Source organism: Trachemys scripta, chromosome 3 (assembly GCF_013100865.1).
Source record: "Trachemys scripta elegans isolate TJP31775 chromosome 3, CAS_Tse_1.0, whole genome shotgun sequence".
NCBI classification, from domain to species: domain Eukaryota; kingdom Metazoa; phylum Chordata; order Testudines; family Emydidae; genus Trachemys; species Trachemys scripta.
Genome location: NC_048300.1, coordinates 69,114,648 through 69,140,221, shown reverse-complemented (window position 1 = coordinate 69,140,221; position 25,574 = coordinate 69,114,648).

Genomic DNA, 25,574 nt, shown 5'->3' with positions numbered 1-25,574 from the left:
TATAATTTTGGGCAAGGCCCAAGTCATTGAGGCTTTACAGCTCAAAACCTACATCTTAAACTTCACCTGGGGGGAAAAATAGGCAGAACTGCAGATCCTGTAGCACAAGTTTTCTTTGGAAAACACCACACTGCTTAATTAGTAGGCTGCCACATCCTGCACCACCCGGATGACTGAAACCCTTATCATTAAAGTACCCCAAGACTGAAGTTTTCGTTTCAACTATGCAGTTACTAAAGCTGGTTGGGAATTTTCCACCTCAGAGATTTTTCAGAGGAAAATCCAGTTTCTGCAAAATCTGACTGAGGCATGTGGTGTACCAGAGGCGCTGTAGTCTGGCCAACGAGCCTGGCATATATGGGAGAATGGGGGCAAGAGGCATCCAAACTACAACTCCCACGAGGCACCACAGACAGATGCTGTTTAATGTCAGACTGACTCATTACAATTCATTTTCGATTCCAAATGGAAATGCTTCCATTTCAAGAATGTCAAAACATTTCATTTCAGTCAAAAAAAATCTCAAAATAAAACGTATAAACATTTCTGAAATCAATATTTTTCATACTTTTCATCCTGAGAAATGTTGACATATCAGAATTTGCTCTGGAGCAGAAATTCCAATTTTCATTCAGCTTTGCAACAACTTTTCTTCAAAACATGACAAATAGAGAAATCAAACTGGATAGTGAGGAGAAAATTCTCTGTTATAATACTTTGCACTTATATTCTACTTTTCATCTACAGAAAGTTTTACAAAGCTGGCTAAGTATCATGATCCCCATTTTACAGAGGAGTAACCCAAGGATTTATACCTAGAGGATTATACCTAGAGGATAATGAGTTGCCCAAGACCATGTAGAATATAATTGGCAGAATTAGGGTTAAAACTCAAAAATTCGGTCTCTCAGAATCCAATATAATATTCTTCCCTACTTCAACACAACTTAGTAAAGAGCAATATTTAGGCACCTACTTACTTTTCGACTATGTAATTCAGGAATATACTCTTGGGTGCTCCTAAAATGGGCTCTTTACTCATTACAGATTTTTATCGGTTTAAATCTGAAAGTCATCTGAATTTAAAAATCAGAAAAGAATCTTACAATAAAATTCAATTGTGTTTTTCTTTACCTCAAGTCTATTAAAGGAAAACAGAACAAAAAAAAAATCAAATACTTAAACACTGGTAAATAGAAAAAGGAATCCCTTGAGAATACACAATTTTGGTTGCAATTTTATACTTATTCTCTGACAGCTCAGGTCTTACAAAAATAAGGTTTAAATATTCATAGAAGTAAGAAAAAATAATCCCTTGACAAAGAACATGACTATTTTGCTTGTAAACACACAGTGACTACCCTGACTGACTTCTTTAGATAATATCCTGAAAACAATACTTCTTAATAGAGTTAATTTGCAACATTGAGGAATGTGACTAGGGTCTCTCCCCTCTGCCTCCATCTATAAGCATGGTGTCTGGAGGAGGTGACATACCTCCCTTTCCTTCCTTTATAGGAGGATATATAGGAAGACCACTGGCTGACCACCCCATTACCCTAATTCACAACACCCCTTTCCCTGTCCATGCTATGATATCCCTGCTAGTCACTATCCAGCGTCCCTCAAATGGAATGATTCATAGACCAAAGACCAGATCTGGGTTCAAATCCAAGTTTGCAGTTCCAGTCTCCCTCTGCAATAAGCTGAATTCAAACAACCTACAATTTTGGAAAGTTTAGAGGATTTCAACACCCCTCCTCCCTTGTTTAAAAAAAGTTTAGGAGCATTCATAGGATTTTGGTTCAGTCCATCCAGAGATACAAACTTCAAACCCCTATAGAAATACAAAGGACAGGCTCAGTCCATGACAGAGCTCAGCAGTTCACATTTGGATCTGGGTGTCAGTTGAGACAGACTGGTGCCTATGAGAGATGGGCCTTATTTCACCAGACCAAAGACTGCCACAAGCTTCCTTTTGATATAATATGTTTAATGTACATTTCTTTTTCTAGTCTCAGTATTCATCTTTAAGTGGCATTAATAAGGTGTCTATTTCTATTTATTAGGGGGTTGAGGTCAATACTTTTAAAAAAAAAAAAAAAGGGACAGGGGAAGAACAGCAATCCAGTATGTAGAAGAGTATCAGAACATCTGAATGTCATACTGAGAGCGCGTGAATGCACTATGGCAAAGCAGGATCACAAAAGAAGAACTACAAACATGAAGAGTTATGTAATCACAATCCCTCTGTTATTTTTGCATGAAAATTTCATTGAGTTGAAAACTGGGTCAGAGTGTCTCTCTCCAAGAATAAGGTATATTCTGCTCTCCAGGCCACCCCAATCAAAAGTTCAGTCTGCCTCATAACAAATGATTAAGTTGTTACAGTGAGAAAACCACCCTAAATGAGGGATTAATTTTGCACCGAGAACCTTTAATGAAAAACAAAAAGGCTCTCTGATATTGTAGATAGGGAATACTTACTGAACTGATAAAATATTGATTTGGTCTGTGCCTTTGGTAATCTTTAGCTTCAAAGGCTGTGCCTCAGCGCTGTCAGGGCCACAGTGTTGGACTGAAAAGCTTGAAGCGTTAAGGCTTGATCAGCATTTAAAGAAAAAGACAACGTATAAGCAGGGAACTTGATACTCAACACTGCAGAGTCACTGGAGTGCAATAGTTTTTTTGTTGTTGTTGTTGGGTTTTTTTAATATCTCTAAACTTCTAGTAAACAATGTGATCAGGTGTCTGGATGGATCACTGAGAACGCCTCACTCAGGGCAGACTTCAAGAAATAGAGCAGACTATCCCCAGAACTGGTCGTTTATTCTATACTTAGATTCACCCAGCCAAAACAGTTTCTGCAATACCAGAGTGGTTAATAAGAAGCCAAACACAGACCCCTTTAGCATTCCAGCTCATGGCTCCCATCTGGGCAACCAAGTCTAATATAGTGAGGTGGTACCAAAAACTTGATTCACCATACTTGAGGTTCACCAATCCCAAAGGACCAGACACTTATCTCCAGGTCAATAGGAGTCTCAGACCTTACCCAATAATCACACTGATGCCAATCCTCTAGTAACTAAAACTAAAGAGCTAATAATAAAAGGAAAAAGAAAGGAGAGTTGCAAATGGTTAAAAGATCAATATACATACAAATGTGTAAAGTCTTTAGCAGAGTTTCATAGCAGAGATAGTGAGACTGGTGATTTGTAAAAGTCTTTCTGGAATCAATTTAAAGGGTTATAGTCCAATAGGCAGTCCAGGCATAGAGTCTGTTCAAATTCTTCCATGAGAATTCCAGGGTAATCCTGGAGACTTGAGTTTTATGGCTTTGACCTTCCCTGTTAAACTTTAAGCAGGCCTGAGATGAAAAGATCAGGCCAGAGGCTTTCCATTATAACTCTCTAGGGACTGACAAGTCTCCTCATAGCAATTGTCACAGTAGGGCCTTCTCCCCAGAAAGAATAGGCAAATATAGATCTTTGAAGCTAATCTTCTATTTCCTATGCATATCCAGGTAAACTAGCTGCATTTATTCACATAAGGCAATTAGTTAAGCTGACGACAAGGTAGATAATATTATTAGTGTCCTGCAGTATCTCTCACATCTTTGATCTTAAGGTTAACTGGACATAGTCACATATGTAATTAAGGCAATTAAGACATGAAAGGGAATTAGCATCTACAAGCTACATTGTTAAACTTCTAACAGGATATAGGTAAACACAGACAAATACACTTAGGATCTAGCCTTGAATTCTATTACTACAAATGAATGAGTTAAGGATTGCTGGTCTAGTACATCTCTTTGAAATTCACATGCAAGTAAATTGTCTTGATTACATTTCAATGCCTCTTCGTTAAGTTGTTATGGGTCATAAACAGATTCGATCCGTTGTCTACAGCCAAGTTCTAAGATACAACTGCATTTGCTCCAACCCCTCAGATAGAGATAAACAAGATCTCTATCAAGCATTCTTACAACTACAGTACCCACCTGCTGAAGTGAAGAAACAGATTGACAGAGCCAGAAGAGTACCCAGAAGTCACCTACTACAGGACAGGCCCAACAAAGAAAGTAACAGAACACCACTAGCAGTCATCTTCAGCCCCCAACTAAAACCTCTCCAGCGCATCATCAAAGATCTACAACCTATCCTGAAAGATGATCCTCACTCGCACAGATCTTGGGAGACAGGCCAGTTCTTGCTTACAGACAGCCCCCAAACCTGAAGCAAATAATCACACAACAAAAACACTAACCCAGGAACCTATCCTTGCAATAAAGCCTGTTGCCAACTCTGTCCACATATCTATTCAGGGGACACCATCATAGGATCTAATCACATCAGCCACACTATCAGAGGCTCGTTCACCTGCACATCTACCAATGTGATATATGCCATCATGTGCCAGCAATGCCCCTCTGCCATGTACATTGGCCATACCGGACAGTCTCTACGCAAAAGAATAAATGGACACAAATCAGATGTCAAGAATTATAACATTCAAAAACCAGTCGGAGAACACTTCAACCTCCCTGGTCACTCAATTACAGATCTCAAAGTCGCAATACTCCAACAACAACAACAAAAAACCCACAGACTCTACCAAGAAACTGCAGAATTGGAATTAATTTGCAAACTGAACACCATTAAATTAGGCTTGAATAAAGACTGGGAGTGGATGGGTCATTACATAAAGTAAAAACTATTTCCCCATTCTAATTATTTCCCCTACTGTTACTCGCACCTTCTTGTTAACTGCTGGAAATTGGCCATCCTGATTATCACTACAAATATTTTTTTTCCTCCTGCTGATAATAGCCCACTTTAATTGATTACTCTCGTTACAGTTGGTATGGCAACACCCATTTTTTCATGTTCTCTGTGTGTGTATATATATAAATATATATTAAAAAAAAACTTTCTACTGTATTTTCCACTGCATGCATCCGATGAAGTGGGTTTCAGCCATGAAAGCTTATGCTCAAATAAATTTGTTAGTCTCTAAGGTGCCACCAGTACTCCTCGTTCTTTTTACAAACAACTACATATTTTTTCAACACACTGTACACCTCGACATTTCCAGCTGCATTTGTATTCATCATGTTTTTAAAAAGGAAATCAGATCCTGTGAAGGCTTGTAAAATAGTTGGATGGCAGCCTGGATGCACTCATAAATAGATAGAGTAAAAGTACACTTTGTAGTGTTTCCCTGAAGAGAGACTATATAAAAATTTATCCTCCTTACTCAGCAGATATGCTCCCTATAAACATGTAGCGTCAGATCTTCTTAATTTAGTGACAAATATGCTTTTTATCCTTGTTCATTCTGCAGAGCTACAGTTTTAAAAAAATCTATACTCACTAATATTAAATTAATAAACTACATTTAAGGTCCTGAACTTACATTCTTTATTCAAGCACTAATTCCCATTCACATCTATATACCCAAATATTAGTAGCAAACAAACAACTTTTTTTTCTGTTTATATATAACACTTAGTAATTGAATTGGCTAGTTGGAAAAAGATATTGATAATGACAATATATATTGTATACATTATTATAGCTTTCGGTGCCTTGAGATACTTTTTGGGGAGTATTAACACATATTGTTACTTATCTCCTGAGGTAACTGAATATTTTGCCTCAGGGCCTGAAACTAAAGATGCTCAAGTATTCAAAGGAGATGCCCATTTTAAATGTCATCTATCAAAACAATTTATGTGGATCATACACATATTGAGATAATCTGGTTCTTTTGTACCTATAAGAGACATGGTTTCTCTCTAAGTGCTTTGCTAGCCTTAAAGTATGTGCTTACCTTTAAGCATGTGAAATCAGTGGAACTACTCATGTGATTAAAATTAAGCATGCGTTTAAATGATTTGGTGGATTGGGGCCTAAATCTTCAGTTTAAAGATCAGCGTTGGAAACTATTCTGAAAATTCACAGCATGAACAATAAGAGATTGTGGTTTCCATTCATTGAAATGAGAAGCTAAGGAAACTTCACTGTGGTTCTCTTTTTTGTCTCACATAGTTGCTGTAAAGTAGCATAACATGATGCACAATTATATAAAGCATATAAAGACACCATCAAGTATTCTTTTTTTTTGTAAACAAATAAAATTATTGCTGGTTAATCTGTATACTGTACGTCTGAACTTGCTCTCCGTGAAGTCAATTGACTTCAAAGGCCCCAGGATTGGGTCTACCAGTTTCTGAAGTAAAACTAAATGTGGCTTATTATTCATTGCTGCTACCCTGGAGTGTATGTCCCCTATTCTTAAAATGGATTTAGATGAATAAGAACAAACATTCCTCTTTCTACTTCACAAGAAACAGAGATACTGCACACTTTATGCTGTGTGACAAAGTTCCTCCTCTATCTTGGTGGGTCCTGCGCTTATTGGTGGATTTTCTTGCCTCAGAGATTCACCATGTGGGTTGGGGAACAGCCCAGAGACCTTCCCCTCTGGAAGAACCCACAGTCCAGGTCAATTGGGAGGAACCCGGGCCCGCCCTCTACTCCGGGTTCCAGCCCAAGGCCCTGTGGACTGCAGCTGTCTATAGTACCTCCTGTAACAACTGCATGACAGCTACAACTCCCTGGGCTACTTCCCCATGGCCTCCTCCAAACACCTTCCTTATTGTCACCACAGGACCTTCCTCCTGGTGTCTGATAACACTTGTGCTCCTCAGTCCTCCAGCAGCGCACCCTCTGACTCTCAGCTCCTTGCGCCTCTTGCTCCCAGCTCCTCACACTCACACCACAAACTGAAGTGAGCTCCTTTTTAAAACCCAGGTGCTCTGATTAGCCTGCCTTAATTGATTCTAGCAGCTTCTTCTTAATTGGCTCCAGGTGTCCTAATTAGCCTGCCTGCCTTAACTGGTTCTAGCAGGTTCCTGATTACTCTAGTGCAGCCCCTGCTCTGAGAAAACTACTCATCCAGTGACCAGTATATTTGCTCTCTACCAGACTCCTGTACCCCACTGGTCTGGGTCTGTCATAGCAGTCACTGTACCAGTTTCTCTCACCCTGTTCTATTAAGATAATATCAGCAAAAGCCATCTTTATATTTTTGTACCTTGCTCTGTTTACTGTACCATAGCCTTTATAGCTGACAAATCCTTTCTGCAGTAAACACTGGAATTCAGCATTCTCTACACGTTAGAACCCCTGGAACAGTTTGAACTTTTCCCTTTTTAGCCACCATGTTTGATGTTAAAGAGAAAAGCACATGCATTATTTATTCCCCGAGTTAATACAGTGCTGACTAAAGAACACACCAATGGCTTCAATTTACACTTTACACTATCAAAAATGCTGAAAACAGGATTCATCTCAGCCACTCTGATTCACCATCATACAGTTCCCACTGCAGCCATTTTATATAACAAAAGATGTGCTTTATCTAACACTTCTTTTGCAGCTACCTTTTCCCTAGATTATTTTCTTTAGAGAGTGAGAGGGGGAAAAAACATGCAGTTTAAGAAGCATAAGGAGCGGTTTATTCCTAATGCAGCTTTATCGTGTCACTACTAGCACTGAATTACAAAAAAAATTAAAAATTTAACAATAATAGGTTTTACTAAAATATTTATAATCTTCAGCCTCCACGGCTGTCAATCAAGCCACTTTCACAAGTGCAAAATTCACTTTAAAAGTGTGTGTGTGTGTGTGAGAGAGAGAGAGCACGCGCACGCAGGATTTTATAGTTGTACTATGATAATTAATGTATGATTTGATTTCATCCTGCCAGCCACTCTTTTTGAATAGCAGAAAGGAATGACTGACCAGAAAAATCCTTATGACTGATTATGGTCACCTTTTTGTTTTAAGATAAGTTATAATGTCTACTATGGTTTCCTATATGTATTACAAATTAGGCACTCTAGTTAAATATACATTTCTTTGTTTTAAGGTTTAGAAAGTAAGAGACAGGATCTTGTATTGTGTCTATGTTAAGGAGATTCCAGGAACGCTGAGGGCCTGAAGCCCCAATGTGAATTGTTTTAGTTATAAGATTTAGCAAGGCTTGATTTACAATGTATTCTGCTAAATATAAAATATTGCTGTCTGTATACCTTTGAAGGTTTCTGTAAGAGATTGTTTGTGTGAATGAGGAATGCATGCATCAGGAAAAGATAAGGTGTGAAAGCCATCACAAATGTCCAGATGGTCAAGAAAAAGTGAGAGATTTGGAAAGACCAGGAGACAATCAGAAAACATCCATTGTATCCGATGCTAAACATGTTAGCAGCATTGACAACCTCAGAGGTGAGTCAGGCACCCCCGAAGGCGAGACAACAAATAGGAGATACCGATGGGAAGCCCGACAATAACCATCAAATGATAACAGAAGAAAACCCCAAGATTAACACCACTTAAGGACAGGATGACATTGCAAAATGCATGGACTCAAATGGGAATTTATAATTATAAAGCTGGGGTGTTTTGCCATGGAACTTTGGGTTCAGTCCTGCAAAGCCTTGGAGCATCGGATCGCAACCGACAAGAGCCCAGCTCCTCAATCGTGCTCAATCTAACTGGCTATTAGACTGACTTCAGCTACAACAGACTGGTAACTATAAACATCAACTGGCAGGAGAGAGAGAGAGAGAGTGTGTGAGTGTGAGAGAGAGAGACTGAAAAGCATATGCTAACTATTGTATTTCCCCTGAAAAGATCCCGTGTGCTTTGTATAGCATAACATGTATATAATATAAGATAATATATAAAAAGAGCTAGTTGGTAAAAAATTGTTACCTCACTCTAGGTAGAGCGTCAGACTAGAAATAGATCACAGGCTTTCATTTTTAAAATAGTTTCATGACATATGATGACTATCCTATAATGCTTTCAACTTTTAAACAACTTAAACATTTTCATACCTTTAAAATGTTTTAGTTTATGAACAATAACTTTTTGTACCAGGGAAGGGCAAGAACACCCCCCTCCATAACAAGCAAGCAACTAGTCTAAATTAACAACCAATCCATTGTGTGTGGGGGAGGGGGAATAAATATATGATTTTAAAAAGGTTCTTCCTGACTGAGAAAGAGTATTAGCTCTGAAGGAGAAACCAAATATCTTTTTAATTTAAATTCCCTGCAGCTGTCCAACCTTCACTTTAATTCATTAATCAAGTTAATACCTTGTGTAACACTATTGACTTCAGAAGAGTTACAACAGAGATAGATTTAGCTCATTAATATGATTTAGTTCCAATGCCTCACCTTAGAAAGGCAGTCTACTCATTTACCTCTCTCTCAGTAAAATAATACCTCAAAGTTCATTGTATGTCATTATATGTTCTCTAATTCTGCGTTATGTAGTTTAGATCCATTCACTTAAAACAGATATAAGATCTAATATTGCCATCCTTTCATTTGTAAGAATCTCCAGGACAGCTATAAATTTTCAGGTGGCATTTATTGGAATTAGTGATTTTATCTGAGGAAAATTTCTTTCACCCAGCTCATTTATTATAGTAAACACATCAGTCAGAATTTGGATGATTGTTATTCCCACTTCATTGTACTTTCCAACTGGCAGAGTAAATTTCATTAAACTTGATATTTACAGACGAAATACTATATGAAGCAGATGTAAGAAGTGTTAGGAAAACAGTATGCACTTCAGTCAGCTGTTTTCCCCAGAGATGCTTATTACTCTCCCTTTCACTGTAAAACATGCTAAAAGTCAGATTAGACTTTTGCTATTTGTCTCCCACACAGACACCTTACAATGTGACGAAGGTAACTTGGCAAATATTTGTAGCAACATTCCTGAAAACTGTTTGGATTGATGGAAAGTTTTCAAGTCACGCTGTATACTATACTACCAGGTGTTGACAACTGCAGGTTGAAGGAAGAATATTTTTCTGTCATTTTTATCATTCCTTCCATCACAAGAAATAAATACAAAGGGAAAACAGCACACAAGATATTGCTCATGTACACAAAGATTTGAGGCCAAACTCTGCTCCCAGATACACCTGTGAAATTCTCACTATCAGAGTTTCACAGATGTAGCAGAGAGCAGAATTAGAGTATCAGGCAAAATGAATAGCCCAAACTAACCAAGAATAGCCACTGATTAATCCATAGTCTTTTCCCAAAAGGGCTCTTATTGCAGTAGTGTATATTCCAGTGTCTAATATACATGCATTATTTTTTAATATATTATTTAGTGTCAGATTTTCCCATTTCAGAGATACCCAGGATGAAATCATGGCCCTGTTGAAGTCCATGGCAAAACAAACCTAAATTTGTTGCTTATGCCACCAAAAAAACCCAAAACAACTAAATATATTAAGGGAGGTAAACAAACTATTAATAGTAGATAAGAGATCTCTGTAAGATACAGCCTCTCATATCTATCCACACAGCTAAAGCTCTTATCCAAGCCCATCATCTCATCTCAATTACTGCAACATTCTCCTCTCTGGCCTTGACAAATGCCATCTTGCCCCACTCATATCTATCCTGAATGCTGCTGTGAACATCATTTTCCTAGCCTGTCATTTTGACCAGGTCATCCCTCTCTTTGAATCCCTCCACTCACTCCCCCTCTTCTTATTGTATCATACATAAGCTGCTTGTATTCAAACTCCTTTATAGTCAATCCCCACCCAGCCTAACATTTCTCAGTAGTTACGGGGCTGTCAATGCTTACCTCTACTGCCCACTTGTTAAATATTCTAACAAGCACTTTTGTGCTTTCTCCCTTGCTTCCCTACACCCTTGGAATGTGTTCTCCAAAAACATCTGCAAAGCTACCTAACTATCCACCTTCAAATCCCTCCTCAAAACTCTCCTTTGATGTGATGCCTACATAAAAACTTAACAGTTGGGCAGTGGCCTCTGCACACCAGCAACTTATTATGCTGTCCAGTACTTTCCTTGGACTCCCCAGTCTGTCTGTTTCCATCTATTGTCTCTTGTCTTATACTTAGATTGTAAGCTCCCGGGAGCAAGGACCACCTCTTTTGTTCTGTGCTTGTGCACTGCCCAGCACTCTGGGGTTCTGGCCCATAACTGGGACTCCTTGGCAGCACAGTAATACAAATAAATACGAAAAAGAAGAGTGTTCAGCTAATTGTGAGTGCGCCAAACCAGACTTCACCTCCAAAAACCTTACCACAATTTAAAATTAATGGAACAGAATGTGTGTATTATGCTGGTCATTTCTTCATTGAAATGCTCAAATTTTTCCAAATGTATATTTTTTGTCCTATAATTTGTATATTAAATGCTCCTGGGTAGCCATTTCAATCATGTCAATATACTATCCTGTTACAGTAAGTTATTCCAGATTCATAGAAGTAAAATGTTTGTATTGGCTAAGAAGAGCCATTTTCTAAATGTCTGAGTTCAGAGATCCTTGAAATCTTCTCAGCATGCCTACATCTCCACCTAGCACACCTCAATTACAGAAAGCTCACCACTTTGTTGAGAATCCATAGGGTGCATATTAAACAAAGGGAAGATAAAAAACTTCCAATGAGCAGATAGCGAGTTGAAAAAACATTCTCTGATTCTAAACTTTGCACTGGGGACGAACTGCCAGATTTAACAGAGGAGCCAGTTCAATCTGATGGAAATTGTCTGGTGCAGAGTGTTGATTTAATAGCATCTGACAATGGTAAGCACAGCGCCAGCTGGGAAAATAAACAGGCGTTGTCACGGCAGGAAAGAGCAAAGCACAGTGTTTTTAATATTGGTTACTGCCTCTGTTTCAGTCGTTCTAAACTGACTTATGAAATTCCAGGGAGGGATGCTATAGTGATGAAGAAAATTTGCAAGTGACCGAGTGGCCAGGTTCCACTAATACCCTCAACTAGTTTTGAAAATCGTGGTTTATTCTAGTGTGTCCCATTAACAGAGAAGGATCCAAGATCAGCCAGGTAAGAGTGGCAATGGTGGTGGCTACTAAAAGGGAGTTAGAATAAAAACACACACCCCGGCCAACATCAGCTTCACTGACAAAAGTGCTGGTGCGGACAGTGCTATGTTGGCAGGAGAGGCTCTCCTGCTGACATAGCTAATGCTGCTCGTCGGGGGTGATTTAATAATGCCGGCAGGAGAGCGGCACAGCTATGCTGCTGCAAGGTCCGTAGCGTAGACATAGTGTTCATAATAAACACAGTGAAACAAAGGCAAGGACATGCAGTTAAACAAAGGATTACAACTCTGAAGAAAAGATACCGCTCAAGCTGTGATCCAGAAGAAAACAGAAGGATGAAACCGATGTAGGAGACGCAGGGGGATTGTAAAGAGAGAAGGAGGCATCATTGAGAGGAAGCTTTTGTGCCAGCTCTGTAAAAAGTAGAACCAAATGCAATTAGGTAATCTATTAGGGCATTCTAAGATTCATTGGCTTCATTGACTAATGAGCACCACAGAAGTGAAAGAGAAGGAACAACGTAGCAGTGATTCTCTATTACTGGCGGCGGCTTGTGGCAGTACACTGTGTGGCCCCAGGGCTTATTTACTGCATACTAGTCAAACCCTGCTCTGAAGTCAGAATTATTAATTTCCTCCTGGGCCTTTCTGTGCCACTCGTCACTACAGTGTATGAGCACTTTACAAATATTAATGATTTCATTTTCACAAGGCCGCTGAGAGATTATCTCCATTTTACAGCTGGGGAATGGAGGCACAGAGAGATTAAAGTCAAAAATATTCACTAATTTTGGGTGCCCAATTTGAAAGGCCCAGTACCACATCTTTCATGTTACTTAGCATTTTATGTCACTTTATCTGTTCAGAGCAGAGCTCCCATTGTCTTCAGCTGCAGCTGTGACTGCTCAGCACTTCTGCAAATCAGACCCCAGGGTTTCAAGTTGTGCACCCAGAAAATGAGGCACACACAGTGGTCACCTATGAAAATGTTGATTTACATGACTTGCCCAGCATCACATAGGAACTCTGTGGCAGGGACACGAATAGAATCCAATTTTCCAGGGCAGCATTCAACTGCCTTAAACTCGAGACCATCCTTCGTACAGTTCCCTGGCTCACCGTTCACCAAACACCTTCCAGCTTCTGCAACAAAGAGGGAGTTTTACAGACAACAATCTCATTCATTAGACAGCCCTGATTCATTCCCCAGATCAGGTACAGCCTGTGCAGAGAAGGAGGAAGAAGGGGTCTTGTGGAAAAAGGTATTATGTGATCATGTAATTAAATGCACACACACACAAGGAGGGGGCAAATTAAAGTTGTATAGACAATTAACTTTTAACTAACTTTTGAGTGCTTGACTTGACAACCTTAAACTTTTAATGTCAAATTTTTTGTATGGAATTTCCTTAAAATTTACAAATTTTAAAATTGGAAACAAGAAATTCTGTCTGTAGTACCATACTGACACCCCATCCCACCCCACCAAGAGTCATCAGCTCTGCAGCACAACCCTCTACTAACTGTGTTAACAGTAACTGGTAGCAGTAGAAAGATGTTAACTTCTGTGTGGACCTTCCACTGTGGGAATAGACACACTTTACCAATGGGTTTCATAGCCATTTCTTGGGCAGCAAAACAATGTAGGTATAATGGGTTTATCTCCAAGTTCTGGAAGGAGTGTATTCTTGTCTCTACAAACCCTTCTGTTCCTATCGACCCTCTCCCGAGTTCCTGACTCTCTCCTCTAGCTGCTGCCCCCATTCCCATTCCTCTGCTCCTGTTCCCAGTTCCTGCCATTGTACCCTTCTTCCTGCCATTGCTCTTTCACCACCCATACTCCTATTCTTTCCCCTTCTGTGGCTCCTGCCCTTCCCCTTGTGATGATTTGAGGAATCCGTCTGTACAACTTAAGAATTCTGTTTGATATTGGGGCCTCTTCATATGTATCAGTGTCGGACTGAAGGTTCCATTTTGGATGTGGGGTTCTTTACCTCCTCCATTGCCTCTTTACCTTCATGTTGGATTGAAATTCCAAAGGGTGGTAGTACAGGACTGGCACCCATAGGCAGCGGGTGAAAATATTCTTTGGGGAGGACTCAGTAAAACTTAATAGCTAGTATGGTCAGGAACATTATGTGGTGTTCAGCATTGTGTAGTTCATAGTTACAGCAGTAGTTTTATCACCAATGGCATATATTAGCATATATATTCAAGCTGCACATTAAAGTAAGGGACCACTACTAAATAATACAAAAAAAAAGTTTGATTTACTGCCTACAGTATTTGTCCGTACCCTAGCTGTAATTTGTTTATTTTTTTTAGTCCACTTAAATCAGTAGTAAAACACATTCAGCTTGCAAGAATATGAATAATAAAAACCTTGCTCTTATATTCTTATTCCAATAAAAGTTGTCTGTTTGCCCTGGAAGCACAAATTTTCACAAATTCTGCACAATCAATGTCTTTGGTGATGTTATATTCAAAGATCAGAGTAGCCAAAGCCAAAAACCTTTCCTGGTTCAATGTTCTCAAGTGCATTTTAAATGAACGCATAGCTGCGAAGGACATTTTAGGCTTTTCTAAGCTAACAGGGAATATAATTGCTAACCAGCTTAAAGAAACTGGGCTATTCCAAGGCTGCTCCATGTGGGATTTCAGATTTTCTAATGTTACATCATCTCTACAAGAGTCAATATCGGAACATGCAATCTGCATTTCAGATTTTGCTAAACTGGCATTGATTCCTATAATCTTCCCATAGATTTCCAGCACTTTGTCAGCTGTGACAGGGTCACAAGCCAGAACAGCATCTGCACTTTGGCAAGCACGAATGTTTCCTCAGAAAACCTTTTTTAATTTCCCTTGTTAATGCATTAATAACTGGGGGGGGGGAAGGGGGAGGAATTGCTGGCACCACTTTTGCTTACAGTTAAGTGGCTCATCTGGAAAGTGTTCTCTCTCTCCACACCTCATGTACAACACAAAGTTGCTCAGTTTTAAACTCTTTGTTGGCCACTAAACACTTCTGTCTTCCTCTCCCACAATTGAGTTTCCAACATTTTTGCCCTATTGCAAGACAACGGCACAGATGCTGTTCCATAATTTTTTATTTCTCAGATTTCCAAAGTTGCAGTGGTTACTAACTACTTTTGCTGCTGAGGAGAGTATGGCCCTTTTGGCTTGCAGTGCCTTGTGAGCAACTTGAATGAGAGCAGATGATCAAAAACTACAAGTCATATAATAAAATCTACTTTTTGGCACTTGCTGCAGTAAACCATTTGCTTCAACAAAGCTTTGACTTCCTGGCTGGCTGAACTCATTTAGACACTGGACGAGGCTTTCAAGGTGGATTTGCATGCACTGACATTTCTTCATCTGCTTGCCCAATGTGGATCACTCAAAGTAGTCTATTGAACAGGCTTGATTCCTAGTGAATGCTGTACAGTCTGTGGAGCCCAGGCATGGAGAAATAGCAATACAGTGATCCCATAACACTGAAAAATCCTAACACAGTTCTGTTTATTTTACAAGTATATGCAAGAACAAGGTTAAGCTTGTAAGCCATACAATTGGCATAGATGGCGCAGGGGGAGGAAGGGTGATTTTTAATATTTTGCTGTATCCCATTAGTGTTGCCTGAGAATACTCACCCAATCATAAACCTGAGCCACTCTAGGAATGGTGCATATTCCAACTGTTTCTATTCTTTCTTTGAGACTGTTGTAAATTTCCTCTGCACTTCATGAGCCAGAGCAGTCTTTACACAGGAGAAACGTCTCATGTACATTTAAATCAGCACCTACGTAACACACACACACAGATTAAGTCTTGAAATAAAGTCTGGATGTCTTTCCAAAATGATATTATAGCTCAAAACAGAGGTTATGGGTTTGATGCAGAAATTAATGAAGGAGGTTTTAGAACCTGTGTTTTGCCTAGGGCCCTACCAAATATCACAGCCATGAAATCTGGTCTTCCCCCATGAAATCTGTTTTTTTGTGTTTTTTTACCCTGTACTATACAGATTTCAAGGGGGAGACCAGCGTTTCTCAAACTGAGGGTCCTGATCCAAAAGGGAGTTTTAGTGCCTTAGATGTCCGTAGTTTTTGAGAAGAGAATAAAGTATCTGCTCTCAGGCACTTACAGGCTAAATAGCATCCTAAAAATGGTCTATATTTCACAAGAATCCATTGAGTTATGAGAAAAATCTTAAAAGGAAATATCAGAAAAAGGAGAAGCTCTGATTCAGGACACCCCAGTTATTTATATAGGTCTGTATAACAGTTCACAAACATAAGAAGAGATGGTTCTTGCCCCAAGAAAGTACAAAAACCTTAAAAAAATCCTGCACACCTGACCATATCTTTCGATGGGCAGGTTTTTTAAAGGAGTCTCCAGCTCCATAATATGTCCTAGGAATATTTAATACAAGTCTTGGTGTACTATTTTATTATTTCTACTTCCAGTCTCAGCCTAAAGCAACAATTGCAGAGGTTTACACCAACTTTTATTTAATTCCAGTTTGAGCAAAGGTCCAGGGCAGTTTTTATTTTATCTAAATTGGTTTTTCAAATAAAAATCTATAAATAATGTGTTTTACTTCTTAAATTCTGTAGAGTATATATCGTTAGTAGCTAATAAACTCCAAAGAATTGAATGGAGGAAGAAATTAAAATATTCAATACAGTTGTCTATATTCAGTCCTCGTATAATTGCATTGACTGCAATGGCGTTGTACCTATTGACACCAATTCACTGTGTCTGAATTTTGCCTATCACATCTCCCAGTTGAATTATTTGATTCCCAAAATATTTCATCAACAACACTGTCATGATGCAACAACATTGTGAAGAACAGACTGGAAGTTCGCAATGATATGGAATATAATGTCAGTGTTTAAAATCATGCACAGTTTTCACTCAGTTGGATGTTTGCCATCTGTAGCTAATGAGCAAAGGCACTGCTCAAAGGTAGGGGTGATTATTGTTCTTTATTTACGGATCAGATTAGATCCATGTTGATCTACCTGAAACAGGTTCTGAAGACTTTCACTGATAATGTTTCTCTTTTCAAGATAGTGGACATTTTACTACAGCCAATAGCTAACTTATCCATCTAAAAACTCTGCCTTAGGAAGCTAATTAAAAAAGCTAATTACTAAGGCAAAGAATTTAAACAGAGAGAAGTTAAGTACTGAATAGGATAAGCCCCCAGCCAGGACAATTTTTAATAAAAAGCTTATGGAAAGTTTTTCAAGGCAAGCTCCCAATAACGTAGAATAAAAATAGCAGGCCAGGAGGCAAAATTCAGAAATGTGAAAATCTTGAACGACATCCTGACATTATGCAACATCACTCTTAGATAATCTGGCAGAGCGAAATGAAAAAGCACAGTGACCAGTTTCCAACTCAGCTAATTATAGTTTACCTAATTTCTCCTTCAGTTTTCAATTGGATTATATTCATTTCCTGACCTAACATGTTATATAATGTTGCGTGTGCTGTTAAAGAGTTGCCCCAATTCATCCCAGACATGGCCACAGAGATGTGTGTGTATAGTTTTTACTGTTATCATTCTCCATTTGTAAAACACTTTGGGGGGTGCTAAGTTATTATATATAGTATGTCCAAGCTAGCTCCAGTATTTGTTAGATCTCCATAGCGCCAGCTACTGAACCTTAAATATAACCTGTTTTTCCTTAAGTCCAGCTAATGAAGATCATTCCATGAATGTATATACACACTCAGTATTCATGGTATAACATGAAGCTTTTTATATTTGTAGAAGAATGCAACTAAAGAATGAAGGTGACAGCAACTCTCCATAAAACCAAACCCTATCCTCCTAACCACTGGTAAGGTACATGGTAGAGGGTGAAGAGGTTTGGTTTTCTGCAACATTGGCCCACCTTCTAGGAGGAGTGGGGGCTGTCTAGTTTGGATGGCCTCAGCAGAAGGGGGACCAATCTCCTCTGGGACAGGCTGGCTAGGCTATTCATGAGAGCATTAAACTAATAACAAAAGGGGAAAGTAAAAAGAAGGGACGATATGAACACTCCGTTAGCAGAAAATCAAGATGTTGAGAACAAAATTAACCAAAGGACATGGAGAGAGGAAATTCTTTAATCGCCAGTACACCAATACTATAAGCCTGGGTAACAAACAAGAGGAATTTGAATTGCTTATTTAGAAACATAAATTCAATCTAGTTGGTATTACTGAAACCTGGTGGGATGATTTGCATAATTGAAGTGCTAAAAATCAATGGTTATAACCTGTTTAGGAAGGCTCAAGTGAGCAAAAGGGGTGGGGGAGTGGCACCCTTTATCAAAAATGACATTATCTGTTTCTGAGTAACTGGTAACTCAGAAGAAAATGATCTTGAATGCTTATGGATCAATGTCCTAACAGAAAGCACAAGATGGAGTATTAGCTATTGTCTGCTACAGACAACCAAGTTACACTAAAAAAATAGGTGCGTAAGGAGCTGGTCATCCTGTCTATAAAGTGTAGGGGGAAAAGCTGCATGATCATGGGGGATTTCAATTTGAGTGACATATGCCAGAGGTCTCTTGCTGACCGTATTAAAAACATTCTTGGCATTTCTAAATATTATGGATGACAATTTCTTAAATCAAAAAGTATTGCATTCAGCATAGGGGAATTCTATATTAGACCTCATCTTGACAGATAAAGAGGAACTGATCACAGAACTAAAAGATAATGGTAGTTTAGGTACAAATGATCATGACTCAATGTGCAAACAGAATAAAGTCCAGACCAGCAATATATATACTTGGTGCTTTGAACGTGTAAATTACACAAAGCTGAAAACAATTACAAGCCAAATCAGCTGGGAGGAAGAATTTAATTAGAAAAATGTGAATGATAACTGGAAATTATTTAACAACACTTTACCAGATGCCCAAAAAGCCACAATCAAGGAAAGTGGTCATGTTGGTTTAAAAACCAACCAGGTTTGGAAGTGAAGTGGAGATAGATATACAAGTATCAGAGGGGTAGTCGTGTTAGTCGGTATCCACAAAAACAACGAGCCATTCGGTAGCATCTTAAAGACTAAAAGATTTATTTGGGCATAAGCTTTCATGGGTAAAAAACCCACTTTTTCAGATGCATCTCCTTGTTTTTGACAGATATACAAAAATATATAAAACAAATGGCAAAAAGGGGAAGTTGGTAGTAATGAATATAAATCAGAAGCTAGGAATTGTAGAAAATTGGCAAGGGAAGCAAAGGCAACTGAGTTAAGGAGAATAAGGAGGAATTTTAAAAACATTAGGTACAAAAAAGAATCCTAACAATGATATTGGTCCATTAGCAAATGGAAATGGTAGAATTATCAATAATAATGCAAAAAAAGCACAAGTGTTCAATAAATATTTTTGTTCTGTATCTGGGGAAAAACAGATAGTTGTCTGTCATAAGATCAGATGATGATAATACTCTTTCCACTCCACTCGTATCTCAGGAGGATGTTAAACATCAGCTACTAAAGTTAGACATTTTTAAATCAGCAGTACCAGATAATCTGTATCCAAGAATTTTAAACGAACTGGCTGAGAAGCTCACTGTACCATTAATGTTGCTTTTCAATAAGTCTGGGAACATTGGAGAAGTTCCAAAAGACTGGAAGAAAGCGAATGTTGTGCCAACATTTAAAATGGGTAAACAGACTGACTCAGGTAATTATAGGCCTGTCAGTGTGACATTGGTCCCTCAATTAATGATGAATTAAAATGGTAAAATAATCTGTTAGGGTTCAGTGCTTGTTAATAACATGAGATGTTGATTAACCAGGCTCAATCACTTTGATTAGTCAAAGACAAAACAGCACAACACGAAAAGAAGTCATACACTACCTTCTTTGGAAAGCAGTCTGCAGTGTTGTACCTCACACTGAAGACCTGTTTCCAAGGTTTGCATTCAAGCCTATTTATATTTATATTTAGAGTGTGGTTGTTTACGATTGATGGAACATTATCCAAGATTTACACACGAGTTCTTAACAATTCCTCACTTTATTTTCAACATGACAGTTTAGAAGCTAGAAAAAACATAGGGACATCTGCATCTTGGCACAGCCTCCATGATGGTCAAGCATCAACCAGATCATTTATTTTATCCTGGTATTTTTTGGTATATCTCTACACTTACCACTGAAATTAAAACAATTCACATTTCCTCTTTGTTAAACAGCTTAATATAAATAAAAAGTATCCTGAGAAGAGCTATATTCAAATACAATTCATCTGTACCTGATAGACTGATTTCACAAGGCCCAACAGAATATCCATCTTATTTCCCGATAGATTTTACATATACAAAAACAGAGCTTCACGTACCCAGGATCGAGATTGCAACAGTTCATCTCCCAGTAAGTTTCCACAGCAAAATGTATAAAGAATTCTAAGAATACAATCCATAGATATAAAAGTATTCTATAGACTATACCTTGTTTACCCTTAGCTACTATCTTATTTTAATTGCACAATACACCTTCAAATCACACTTGTAGTTATAGCAATGAAGTAATTGTATACATTTTGGTTAATACATCTGTTTGCAAGAGCCAGTTTCACAGTTCTTAGTACAATTCCATTTCCTATATGATGAAACTGTCAGTGCTACATCAGCACTATAGCTTCTCAGGCAAGGTTTTTCTACTTCACCTTTGGCCTATCCATAAAGCATTACTGGACTTTGGTTCAGTTTGGTCAACAAATCAATACCAAAGCACCATGGGTTTATGGAAAATAGATCCTGTCAAATTAACTTGATATCTTTCTTTTTTTAAAATGAGATAAGTCTGGTTGCTAAAAGTAATAGTGTTGCTGAAATGCAAATAGACATCTGTAAGGTGTTTGACTTGATAAAAACTAGAATGATATAAAATCCACTTGAGAGACAGGGTAGGTGAGAATATCCTTTATTGGACCAACTTTTGCTGGTGGGAGGGACAAGTGTTCAAGCTTCACAGAGCTCTTCCTCAGGTCTGGAGAAGGCAACCAGAAAGTCCTAGCTAAATACGAGGTGGAACAAATTGTTAAGCATAAGGGGTTAACACCTGTTGCAGGAGACCTTTTAAAATAAACATGAAGGGGCAATTAACACCTCTGCAGTAGTAGGACAATGGAAAGTTAATAAACACATCTCCTCATCCTCATCCATAACACCAAATGCTTTGTCCAAACCTTGGGAACAGCCGTGGGTACAAGGATAGCTCCCCAGTATGCCAACCTCTTCATGAGCCACCTAGAGGAAGAATTTTGGGGAAAATACACCATGAATCTGTTACATTAATGATATTTTCATCTTCTGGACAGAAACTAAACTCCCTCATCGATTTCCACCTCAACCCTGTTATCTACAGCCAGGCACTCGGATACCACAGGATATGCTCTAAAGGAAAAGTCTGGGATAAACACCTTCACATACTTAAAACCTAAATGGGGAATCATCATTGAATGGGTGTGTTTCTAGTAGGGTTCCACAAAGATCAGTTCTTGGCCCTGTGTTAATTACATTTTTTGTCTATCACCTGGAAGAAAACATAAAATCACCACTGATTAAGTTTGCAGATGACATAAAATTTGGAGGAGTGGTAAATAATGAATAGTCTGGGTCACTGATCTGGATCACTTGGTAAGCTGGGCGCAAGCAAACGATATATATTTTACTATGGCTACATGTAAATGTGTACATCTGGGAACAAAGAACGTAGCTAATACTTACAGGATAAGGGATTCTGTAAAATATTTAGGGGGCACGGTGAATAATCAGCTGAACAGGATTTCCCAGTTCGATGCTGTGGCCTATGTATGTATAATAAGAGTAGAGAGGTCATTTTATCTCTTCACTTGGCACTGGTGCAGCTGCTGCCGGAATACTGCATCCAGTTCTGGCATTCACAATTCAAGAAGGATATTGATAAATTGGAGAGGGTTCAGGAAAGAGCTATGAAAATGATTAAAGGATTAGGAAACATGCCTTATACTGAAAGACTCAAGGAGCTCAATTATTCAGTTTAACAAAGAGAAGTTTAAGGGGTGACTTGATTATACTCAATAGGTACCTACTATTTGATGATCGCTCTTCAGTCTTGCAAAGATAGATAACATGAACCAGTGGCTGGAAGTTTGAAGCTAGACAAATTCAGATTAGAAATAAGGTGTACATTTTTAACAATGAGATTATGAGGGTGATTAACCATTGAAAATGGTTTCCATATAGGAAATGGAATTGTACTAAGAACTGTGAAACTGGCTCTTACAAACAGATGTCTTAACAGATTTTTTTTATATGAAACAATTTACCATCTGTCATGGTGGATTCTTCATCACTGACCATTTTTAAATCAAGTTTGGATGTTTTTCTAAAAGATATGCCTAGGAATTATTTTGGGGAAGCTCTGTGGCCTGTGTTAAGCAGGAGGTCAGTCTAGACCATCACAGTGCTCCCTTCTGGCCTTGGAATTTAGGAATCTCTGAATCCAGAGCTGTGTGTGATTATCACTGTTTACACATTTTACAATCACTGTGTAAAACTTACTAGCTTCAAAGTCTGTTTTCAAATGTAATATGAAACTCTATTTACTTGCTTCATTGTTAATATTCATGCCACAGGTATATTTTACAGCTACCATACTATCATAAAGTACTGTCTTTATACACACATATGGCATGCTAGTCAAATAAACGACAAATATCACTAGGTGATATTGTATCAGCATTTAAGCAAGGTCCCCATTGATTTCAAGTTCCACTTGAAGTCTGATGACACAATATGGTCTATTGATATAAAATGACATATGTTTACATTTAAATGGGGGAAAATGCCCTAAAACCCATGTTTCTCCAGCCTGCTTTGTTAAACATTGGTTAAAATAGTTAAACTATAAAAAGGCTTCAAACATTTTCAAGTTAAAACAAAACAGTACATAAATACTGTATTACATTGAGCATGGAACTCATACATTCAACCATGTCAATTTCAATAGATACTGGTGTTTGGAAGATCCTGAATGATCAAATCCATCTCTTGACGCCCCTGAAGGACAGTGAGGATCACTCTGATATCACTCAAGCCATTCAAAACTTGGTAGTTTCAGGTCACCGGAGTTTGTGTGAACACTGTGTCTAGCTTTGGTTCATATGGATTTGCACCCCAATTTTTGGTATGAGTTCCAGGTTTAAATTAAAATCACTAAAAGTTTCAAAGTGAAACGCAGTTGGAGCTACCAAGTTTTTTGCTTGATTCCATGCCAAGAAAAAAAAAAAAAAAACTCTCAGGACTACTGAATTTTACATTGAGGAGTGTGACCGGGATCCTGGGGAGCTAGGGTGACCAAGTGTCCTGATTTTATAGGGACAGTCCTGATTTGGGGGGCTTTTTCTTATATAGGCACCTATTACCCCCCACCCTTGTCCCGATTTTTTACACTTGCTGTCTGGTCACCCTATGGGGAGCCAACCAAGGTCACTCAATTAGGATGAACTGCAAAGAATGGTTTCATCCCCTAGCTATAAATGGGTCTATGTTTGTTTAAAATTTGATCTGAGGTTGCTCAGAATTTGGCCCACCTTCACCAAAAGCTTCACAAAGGTCAATGAGCCTTTTGAGAAATCTAACCTGTGTTTCAGATTTAGAATTAGCCCCTTGTTTGAGGGCGGTGTTGCCATAACACATACAGCTCTGATCATCATATGTGATTCCACCCTCCCCCCAAATAATAGTATAATTCAAAATGCAATATTTGCCAATAAGTATCACAAGTTGTACTCAAGCAATAGAGTGATATTATTGCCTATTTTAAGTAAAGGAGAAAACAATACTAATCTGTGGATCAAAATCAGAAGTGATGCCTCAGATGTTGTAAACTAGACTCCCTTTAATTTTAGGCCCTTAATTACAGTAGCCATGGCCTGATTCTCCATTGCCCTGAATCCTGTGTAGTCATTTGCACCAGTGCAGAGAATGTAATGTATTAATGTATGTATTTTTAGACTCACCATGGTAAATGTGTTTAGCTTATCCAAAGGAAAGTGAAGAGCTGACTTGATCATGTTGTATAAGTACCTACATGAGGAGAAGCCATCTGATGGTAGAGTTGTTCTTCAGTCTAGCAGACAAAGGCATAACAAGATCCAATTGCTACAAGCTGAAGCTAAACAAATTCAGACTAAAAGGCGTAACTTTTAAACAGTGAGTAATTAACCATTGGAACAACTTACTTAGGGATGTGGTAGATTCTCTGTCAGTCACTTGAAGATTAGATGGCTTTCTAAAAAGATACTGATGGTCTAGCTCAACCAGAAGCTATGGGCTTTAACATAGGAAGTCCTATAGCCTGTGTTATGCAGAAGGTCAGATTGTAATGATCTCTTATTGCCTTAAAAATCTAGGAATATATGAAAAGGAGTGTAAAATGAGTATGAAATGCAACCAGTCTGATATGAGAGTGTTCAACAGCCGTGCTATGTAAGAGCTGAGTATTACTATTATTTACACTGAGGTAAATGACTACATAAGGTGCAGAGCAATGAATATAGCTCAGATTCCCTTAGACTTTCATTCACTCCTTGGGACATTGTCTAACTCAGGGGTCGGCAACCTTTCAGAAGTGGTGTGCCGAGTCTTCATTTATTCACTCAGATTTAAGTTTTCGTATGCCAGTAATACATTGTTTTTAGGCAGTCTCTTTCTATAAGTCTATAATATAGAACTAAACTATTGTTGTATGTAAAGTAAATAAAGGTTTTTAAAATGTTTAAGAAGCTTCATTTAAAATTAAATTAAAATGCAGAGCCCGCCGGACCGGTGGCCAGGACCCGGCCAGTGAGTGCCACTGAAAATCAGCTTGCGTGCCACAGATTGCCTACCCTGGTCTAATTCAAATATAACCATGCAAACTATTGTTGCTACCACTGTTATATAATTGCAATGAATCTTCTACAAAAAAATGTAACACATGGCCAGAAAGGATTAAGCATCCTGCAGGCTAAATGATCCAAAGCCAATTATTAAAGACATGTTAGCAAGTATGTGAATGGTAATTAGGGCCATTCCATGTTAGATAGGCTACAACTTTGAGGTGCAAACCTGTATGGTTAGAGAATTAAATGTGATGCTAATTGTGTGTCACTATAGCTATTGATCCAGAGATCAAAGGGGAATATTAACATTTAGATGAATCTCGATTGCAATAATGTCATTGTCTATATGTCTCTTTAAAGTTTGTGATAGACTGCCTAATGGATACGTTATTTTATGTTAATCCATGTAGTTAATTACCAGTGATGTTTGGGAAAGAGAAGGTTACATCAAAAGCCTATTGTTCACCCACGACTGTATGGTCAAGTGGGTGCTAGAAAACTATATAAAAGACCCATGAGTCCCAATCCTTTTTATTGCAGGTCTGCTTGAGGCTTCATGCAGGGGAAACCTAAGCCATAAGGACGGAGATCCCAGTCCTGACTAGACCACCCTGAATATAAACATTGGATTATAACCTTTGAACTATTTCTGAAAGAACTCTTTCATAGAATATCAGGGTTGGAAGGGACCTCAGGAGGTCATCTAGTCCAACACCCTGCTCAAAGCAGGACCTAATCCCAACTAAATCATC